This window comes from Dipodomys spectabilis, unplaced genomic scaffold (genome assembly GCF_019054845.1).
Source record: "Dipodomys spectabilis isolate Male_0828 unplaced genomic scaffold, ASM1905484v1 ptg000533l, whole genome shotgun sequence".
Lineage (NCBI taxonomy): Eukaryota > Metazoa > Chordata > Mammalia > Rodentia > Heteromyidae > Dipodomys > Dipodomys spectabilis.
In genome coordinates, this window is record NW_024871210.1 from 2003901 (window position 1) to 2013727 (window position 9827).

Consider the following 9827-nt stretch of genomic DNA (forward strand, 5'->3'; position numbering starts at 1 on the left):
AAGAAAAGAAAAGAATGGAAAGGAAAAGAAAGGAAAGGAAAGGAAAGCAAATGTGGCCTTTGCCACCAACTCATTGCTAGTATAATCCCTGCTTTCTCAATATAGTCTTTTTTCCAGTTAAGTCCATGCTCTTATATCTGACTTGCTTTGGAACCAGAATTATTCTTCCTTCCTATTTTTTACCAATTTGTGTTATTAGAAACCATGATTTAGAGCCAGGAGATGAAAGAGGGTGGCTTCATCCTTCATTTTCCACTTAGTAATGCTTTCTCTATATCACTCCCATAGATGAACATACTGGCCTTGGCTTTACTGTTTCAATGTTGTCTTATTTATAGAGTATTCTATAGTGTCTTGAGCCCTTATACTTAAAGACAGTACTTCGCTTTCTTTTATTCCTCTTGTTCCCCTACTGTTAACTGATACACTTGGGAAATAATGCACAACACACACTCACACACACACACACACACACACACACACATACACACACACACACTTTTCTGAGAATCTTCTTCCTACTTAAAATTGGCCTTAATTTAGGGAGCACTTACAAAATTTGAACTCAATGTACTCCGGGTTAATGTTTTTATAAGCCATTTAAATTTCATATTTTCTCTGTACTACGTTGTCTCTGAAACACATGTTATCTTATGTCCAAAGATATCTTTGTGCTATTTCACTGAAGCAAGAAAACATTCATTGTATATTAACACCTTTAAAAGAGCAGCACCATAGATTTTTATTGGAAGTAACTAGAAGGAACTGTTACTGGAAGAGGAAAGAGATCAAGGAGAGGAATTGAACATAGAGGATGACAAAGTTAAAGATAATTTGTGCTCTCCTTTTACTGCACAAGAAAAGAATCGAAGGCTTAAATGAAACTTTGTTCCTGACTTGTTCAACTATGTTCAATACACATATAAAATTGTCTGTAGCTCACTTATTTATTGGGCAGTTGTTTCTTTGAGGATTTGTTGTTGGGGGATTTAATTTTTTGAGTTCCAAGTACATTTTAGATATGAGACCTTTGTCCGTTGTATGGCTAGTGAAAATCTTCTCCCAATCTGTGGGCTTTCTATTGATATTGTTAGCTGTGTCCTTTGCCATGCAGAAGCTCTGCAACTTCATGCAATCCCATTTGTTCAACCTTTCTTTGATTTGTTGTGTTTCCAGGTCTCTATTCAGAAAATTTTGGCCTGAGCCAAGGAGGCCTAGGGTTTCTCCTATTCAATACTGTAATGTTTTCAGAGTGTCTGCTTTGACTCCGAGGTCTTTGATCCATTTGGAGTTGATTCTGGTGGAGGGTGATAAATAAGGATCTAGCTATAGTTTTCTACAAGTAGTTAACCAATTTTGCCAGCACCATTTACTGAAGAGGCTTTCTTCCATTCTATTATTTTAGCTCCCTTATCAAAGATTAGATGGGTATAGGTTTGTAGGTTGATTTCTGGGTTTTGAATTCTATTCCCTTGGTCCTGAGGTCTGTTCTTATGCCAGTACCAAGCTGTTTTGATTACTATGGCTTTATAGAAAAGTACATGATATCCCTTATTTGCAATATCTAGTATATAAGCAGAAAAGGTCAGATAATGTGGTGTTAGGAAAATGAACCCTTAGATACGTATTTAAATGTTTTTTTCTTTCATACATTTGTTTCTAACTCAATTATAAGATTATTTCTTTGTTGCTTTGTATGTCCTTCCCCCACAGTATAACTCCTGCTTTCAGTATATTTGATGTCAGTACAACTTGTGGAGGAGATGGGGAAAAATAAGTCGTTTACGGATACAGGTGGACCCGTTGCAACTATGAGAAGAACAAGTTGTCATATCAAAAATGAATTTTACAACTTTGGTGTGGGGGAGGGGATATTGGGTGAGTGGGAGGGGGGAGGCAGGGAAGGGATGTGAAGGGTAAACAAAGGAGGAGGCTGCAATGATTGATAAGAAATGTACTCATTATCTTGCCTATGTAATTGTAATCTATCTATACAGTATGTTCACAAAAAATAAAAAATAAAAATTTAAAACAAAAACTTGTCTGTAATCTTCTAGTTGAGAATATTACAAAAGGAAACTTTATGCAATGTGAATGCCAACATTGAAGAAAAGGAAATAACTTTGTTTTCAAAGTGTTCTACTGCAGAGAAACAAAAACATGGATGTTTTAAAATGCCTTTTGGGTGGATATTTCACTACTGAAACGAATCTCTTGTGGCAGAAATCAGTTATTAATTCCTATAGTCTGGCCCTGAGTTCTCCATAGCAACAAGGATTCCAAAAAAGCAGGATCCTGTGAATATAATCAGCAAAAGGAGACTCTTCTCAGACCAGTGCTGCTTTTAGAAGGGTCACAAAGATATATCTAGTGGGTTTATTTCTTTGTTTTTGTTTGATTGTTTAGTTTGTGGTGGTTCTGGGGCTTAAACTCAGACTCTGGACCATGTACCGGAAGAGTTGACTTCTCTGTCTACCTGTCCCCAAAGCTAGTACTCTACTGCTTCAGCCACAACTCCACTTATGGTTTTTTGGTTTTAATTACAAGTTTGAGTTTGACAGGCTCTCCATCCTGGGTTGGCTGTGAAATGAGATAATAACTAAGACAAGTGACATCAATTGTATCGAGAGTTCTGTTTTGAACTGAGAAATATTAGTAGAAATTTATTATAAAGCAAATATTTGATAATTTTTGAAAGAGAATATGTCCAGCAAAGAAGCCATAGCTTTAACTCAGCAAAAGTAGGTGCACTAAATTATTTATTTCTGCTTCAGAAGATTACTATTGACATCATAGTTTCTCTTGGGGATATCCAAAGTCATATTTTCTTTTTTAAATTTTTGGTGTTGGGGCTTGAACTCTGGTCCTGGGCATTATCCCTCAAATCTTCAGCTCAAGATGATTGTTCTATCTCTTTATGTACTTCACTGCTTCCAGTTTTCTGGTTCTTACTTAATTGCAGATAAGTTTCTCATGGACTTTCCTTCCCAGGGGGACTTCGAACCTCTATCCTCTCGTCTAAGCCTCCTGTTTAGCTAGGATTACAGACATGAGTCACTGGCACCCAGCTCATATTTGCATTTGTGTGCACTTAATGACACTATGTAGACAAATCACAGAAATTTGAATGAAATAATGACATTGCATCTATTCAGAATAATTGAAATAGAAATAAATATATCCTCTTTTTCCTTGTTACCTTAATGACTGATTAGCTACGGGACCCTTACATTATCATCCACTGCCTACTAGATCGTTGGACTTTATATCAGAAAATGTTCATAGACAAGTGGAGAAAGACTGAGATTTTTTAGAAAGCAAAGGAGATCGGGTATGAAATATCAGCATAGAAGGAGATATAAGTTGGTACACAGAGGTCAAGATCTAGCGTAAGAGATTTAGAATGCTAAATGCAATGAGGAATAAACCTAGATAATTGAGACTAATTCTTCAATATCCAAAAATGGCTCCATAGAACAGTATCTTGTATATCTCACTTACTATCATTTATACCTTCCATCTGAAATTATTCCTTCTCTTTTGTCATAACTATTAACTACCCTCTGAGCTTTTGGTGCTGTGCATGACCAAAAACATTTCTAAATCTCACTGTGATTATCCTTTTCATTGTAATTAGAAGTGATCACTCAAATACCTGGAATCTTTGGATTTCTAGGATTAATCTTCACCTATTATCTAAGCACATTCATGGCATTAATTGCCATGACCTAAAGAACAGTACTTTTTTTTCAACAAAGTATCTTATTATAGGTAAGCACATGAATTAGGGACTCTTCTCAGGTATCAGTATGGATGGAGCAATTATATATTCCACGTATGGGTTCTTTATTTTGCATTTACTAATTAAATGACCTTTTTCTGCCAGTCCTGGGGTTTGAATTCAAGGCTTATTTTCCCCCTCAAGGCTAGCAATCAACCACTTGTGGCACACCACCACTTCCAGTGTTTCTTTTTCTGTTTATGTGGTACTGAGGAATTGAACTCAGGGTTCCATGCATGCTAGGCAATCACTGTACGATGAAGCCACATTTCCAGAGCCCTAAATGACATTCTTAAGATGGTATTACATTTTCATTCCATTACAGGGTATCACAATTTTGGCCTGGTGCTGAAAAGGAAGTAGAAAACAATACTAAGTCCACTCACATCACTAAGAAAGTACAGTTAAGACCTGCAGGACTCATAGAACTGTTGTATGTAGCATTATTATGTAAAAGAGCATAAACAGGCAGCTCCACATGCAGCGACATGTGATGGAAAGTATTGTTGATTGTATTATAATACTCTTCTTTTTTCTCTTTTTCTCAAGTGTTACATATCTTTGCAAATAACTGTATGACCTACATCAGCTTCCTGTAAGTGAGATTCCTGTCTAATCTGGAATGTCAAGATAGGTCATGTAACTTAAATCAGCTTACAAAATTGAACCATAAGCAAGCGCTGAAAAATTATTTCTAGAGGAAGATTTTTATCCCATTGTCTGTTTCTAACAGATGATTGTTTTTCCATATCTATAAAAGTAGCATATTTTGTGGCTCAAGTGGTAGAGTGATAGCCTTGTGCTGAAGGGCTGAGGGGCAGTGCCCAGGCTCAGAGTTCAAGCCCACGACCGGATGCAAAATAAAAAATAAATAAATAAATAAAAGTATCATATTTCCAAAGGGAGTCTTCCTTCAAATTATATTCTGGAAGACTAAAGCACGTGAAATAAAGGCAAAACTCAAATGCAGTCTCATATAACACAGCAAAAACTAAGCTAATATTAGAATATAATATTAAGATGTTAGTTTCTTACCATCCTTGTATACCTTCATAAGAATTGACTATAGAACACCAGAATTTAACAAATTCTAAACAAGAAGTAAACAAATAGATAAAATTTCCTGCTTGATGCTATTACATTTTTTCTATCAATACACATTCTACATGTGGTCACTTGCATGTGGGGTTATCTTTTCTATAGATGAGTTTAATCCCTCTTGAGCATGATATCTAATATCCACAACAATATCCAGACATTGTGATTGAGATGTGGAGAAACATAATGCCTACATTTCTCCTTCATATTCACCTTCTCCTTTTTCTAATATGAATTTTCATCCTTTCTCCAAAATCTCCTATTAATAAAGAATGAATGACTCATTGTGGATATTAAGCAAAAGGCATCCATACAAGAATTTCGTTCTTTTAGAAATAGCTTAAATAAATCACAGTGGCTCATAGAAGAATAAAAATATGATTTTCTTTCCTTCTCTGGTTTCCACCATAGTGTCTGAACATGACTCTAAATATCTAATAAACCATTTGCTTTGGCTAAGCTTTTAAAAGGAATAAATAGGAATTTTTTGTTTGCTTTTGAGAGACCTGAAATAATGTTGCAATAACATTGTGTGTTGAGAGGCTAAAATTTATCAGAATCTAAACATAATGAAAAATAGCTGATTTCAAGACAAATAGCTTGTAGGTACATTTTGAAGGTGACATATACAAAGAGACATTTTTTTTTTCTTTTCCTCTCCGTACTGATTTAACTTCAATAAGCAGTTCAAATAATTCAAACAGTTACGTTTCTTTCAGAAATAGATTAGGCAAAAGAAAGGTAGACAAAGAGAACAATTATTGGGTGATGCATTCTTTAAAAATAGCAGTCAAATAAATATAAACTATATTACCAAAAATAGCAGTCGAATGCTCTTGAAAAGAGAAACTTTTTAAACAGAGTATATAAAAATTGACAGTGCCAGAATTGTTTCAGGAGCTGCTCTCTGGGATTTAAAGTTTCTAGGAGGTGACAATGTTTTAATCAGTATTACTTTCAGGGAATAATTTTAACTTTTATAGTTAGATTTCATTGAAGAAATACTTTGTTCAAATCTAATGTAAGTATAACAGGACATAGTAGAAAGAATGCTACATATTCATTGTGGTAGGCAGAAAAATACCTTCCCCAAACATATATTGTCCCCAAATATGTAATCCCTCAAATGTAGATTTGGGTTATTAGTAAAACAATCACCTTTCCTTACCCAAGGAATGCAAATTTGAATAATTATCACATGAAGGAACTATATGCAAATTGGTACTTAAATGTCCCAGATTTAGTTGGAAAGGGCAATGATTGGGGCCTAACCATAAGAAAAGCGTAAAGATGGTACATTTGAAAAAAAAAGAAAAGGGAACATCCAGATTGTGAAATCGAAAATAAAGGAAAAGACAACAACCATATTGTGAAATTTCTGGAAAGTGGAACAGAAAGTAAATGCCTTGTAAAGATCATTTTTCGACATTACGATTTGTGCATGTCACTGTTGCAATCGGTCTACCTGTATCCTTAGTTAAATAATTTGTTTTTGTTCTTCCCCTCCACAAATTATACCAACATCAACTTCAACTTTGGTATCGGGGTTACGACCAAGTGTGGGGACCTAGGGAGAGTATGGGAAGGGATGCGAAGGGGAAACAAAGAGGAGGCAACACTGCTTGATAAGAAATCTACTCGTTATCTTGCCCATGTAATAGTAACTCCTCTGTGTGTTATTCTCACAATTAAAAAATGAAAAGTAAATGCCTCTCCTAGAATCTCTGAAAATATTTCAGCTCTGTTTGTGGCGAGATTTTAATCTAGTGAAACTTCTTTTAGATATCTGTCCTTTAGAACTGTAAAATTATAAATATAGAAAACGCAATCCATTAAGCTTGAAGACATTTGTTACAGCAGTCTTGGTTTAGTAAACTAAACTCAACTACACAGTTTTACTGATGCAACTACAGGGACACCACATATCCTAGTTTCTTAGAATAAGTAAAAATTGCCACCAGATTTATACACATGTATGATGTACATACTAAGGGCTTTGCATTAATGAAGTCTTGAAATTCTAAAGAATATCTAAATAAGCAGCACCCTATCTTTATTTTCACATTTGGGGATCACTAAGTACCAAAGACTAGGGTAGGAATATGGAAATTAAATCTGTCTCCTGATATTATATGTCATTTTAGGTGACAGTTCCTAAAATAAAAAAAGGTAAAACCAAAACAGAAATTCAATTTTTTATCCTTCGACCCTTCCAACAGAAATGAGAGAATCCAGTAAAGATACAACAATTCCAAGATGTTATTAGATATTATAGGATCACCAGATGGAGAAAAGGAAGATAACAAAAATGGGCTCCCTGAAACAATGGGAAACAAAATCTACACCTACAGACTAATATTGCTAGAAAATAGTTTCCAATATGCTTTCTTTTATTTTTTAGTTTTCTTTACACCACAACTTTCCTTCCTAAGGAAATGATTCTTTTTTAATAAGCAAGTGTTTGCACCCTGCACCCAGCAACAAATAATGTTTCTAGATGTAAACAAGCATGATAGTAAGAGTAACCAAGACTACTTCTGTTGTTGTAGCTGATAAATAAGAATGATCTTGGGAAATAGTAAAAAAATATACTGAACTTTTTCATATCTTTGCTCTCCTCCAACATGAGAAATCCCAGTCAAGATAGGTAAAACATTAATAAATGCTTTTTATATTTTGTTGTTTACATTAAAGCAAATACACTTTTCCTTTTTTTAAGCCTGATCTTTGAAAGAGTCACACCCTCACATTTATTTTATAGACAAAATTTTACTGCTGTGGTTTAGGTGCTTTCCTCCGTTTGGGTGTTGCTCTCTATTATGTTAACAACTACATAGAAAAACAAGATAAATTTTTTTGGCTTATGTTAAAATTTTCAAAGTCATACTGTCTTCAAATGTTTTCTTTTCACTTCTTCATTGCTAATTAAATTGTATTTGTTGTTCTTTAAATGATAACAAAAAAGTCATATTTTACCGTATATTGTCAGTGAAATCAGGTGGGTCTGTGATTGCTTTTTAATTGGTTTCAAGTATTTCCTTGGCTATTTTCATTATTGCCCTTATTCCAGTCTTCTAATCAGGAACGGGTTAAATAAAAAGATTAACCTAAGGAATAGGATGTTAGCGAAGATAAAAAAAAAATACATGTATAACTAAAGTGTTTCATCTCTTAAGAGATTGAAAGGCTCAGAAGACATTTTGCTATTCCTGTTATGGTTAAGTTGTCTTCAATGTTTTAGATCTTAAACGAAGTGAAAATCATGTAAAATATGGCAGTTGTTCCAAACAATGATTTTGGATTATACTTTCCTACTCCAATGAGATGAGTGACTACTGTCAATGAAAACCCTGACAATGTTGGAGGGCATATCAATTTTAGCTTAGAAGGGTTAATGTTTGAAAGCCAAGGGAGATTCCTAAAACAGCACTGCCTATCACTTAACAATTATACTTATGGCATATAAACATATAAATGTGAATTGAGTGAGAATTGTTTGATTTACACAATTCACTGACAACTAAAACGGGAAAACACATTTTTAAATTTATATAAACTAATGTATCTAGTGAGGATTTAATTTTTCTTAGAATATATATTTTAACATTGATGTCAAAATATTAGTTTATTTTTAATTTCTTAATTTTAATTTTTTTAGTCATGGGGCTTGAAATCTGCGACTGGATTCTCTCCCTCAGCTTTTCAGCTCAAGGCTAGTACTCTACCACTTCAGTCACTGCCAGTGTTTTGGTGGTTCTTCGGAGATAAGAGTCCCATGGACTTTCCAGCCTGGGCCTTTCCAGATCTGAGCCCCTGTAGTAGGTAAGTTTACAAGCATTAGCCAATGGCCCCTAGCTACATAATTATTTTTAACATAGTTATGAAGACTTTAGTGGTAGTCCCATACAATTATATGTTGTGTAATGATCAAACTATATCATATCCATTAGTTGCTTTAAGTGATATTACATTTTTAGGAGATTGCTCAAAAAACTTGTCTTTTGGATGTGTTGAAATATCTATTCTTAACTATAATCACTTTGCTTATTTTGGTATACAATTAATATATTTATTTTATTCATTGAAGTCTGCTAATTAAGGTATAAAACATGAATGTAAAGTGATAGAAAATCATGGTCCAATACTTGTTTTAAGAAAACAAATATACCTTTTGTTTCCAATTATATTTCTGTGGGACTGGGAAACATTAATTGGTTTAACAGCTAAAATTGATAACAGTTACATTATAACAAGTTGATTCAAACTTGTTTTTGAAAATTGCATACTTAACCCAAATATAAGTCCACATTCTTCTACTACATAATTTAAATAACAGTAACACAAAGCTTGATGTTAGTGGCCTCTTGTGTAGAATCCTAGAAAATTAGGAGGATTAGACCTGAAGATTTTGGTTCAATTTCAGCCTAAACAGACAAAAATGTGAAAACATCTTCAATTATCCCACAAGAAGAAAAATGTGAGGATATGGATCAAAGAATAGAGTGTCATTATTCATTAGCAAAAAAAAAATCTAAGGAGACCTTGAAACACAGAGTTTAATGCCCACAAATGTGGCTCAGTGGTGTAGCTCTTCCCTTGCATGCATGAGGCCCTGGGTTCGATTTCTCAGCACCACATAAGCAGGAAGAAAAAAAGCCAGAAGTGGCGATGTGGTTAAAGGAGTTGATCTCTAACCTTGAACTGAAGAGCTGAGGGAAATGGCCCAGGCCCAGTTCAGGCCATACAATTAGAACCCCCTCCCACTAAAGAAAAGTACTATGAACATCAGTAATCAAGCCAAAATAGTAGAAAAGATCATGAGAAATGTTTTGGAATATGGAAGATATATGGAAGATAAATTATTTCGCAGAATTTTCATTCAGCGGAGGGAAAAGTCAAAGTTTCATTTGTGCAATCTCATTGTACTGATTTGTGTTGAAACCTGGCT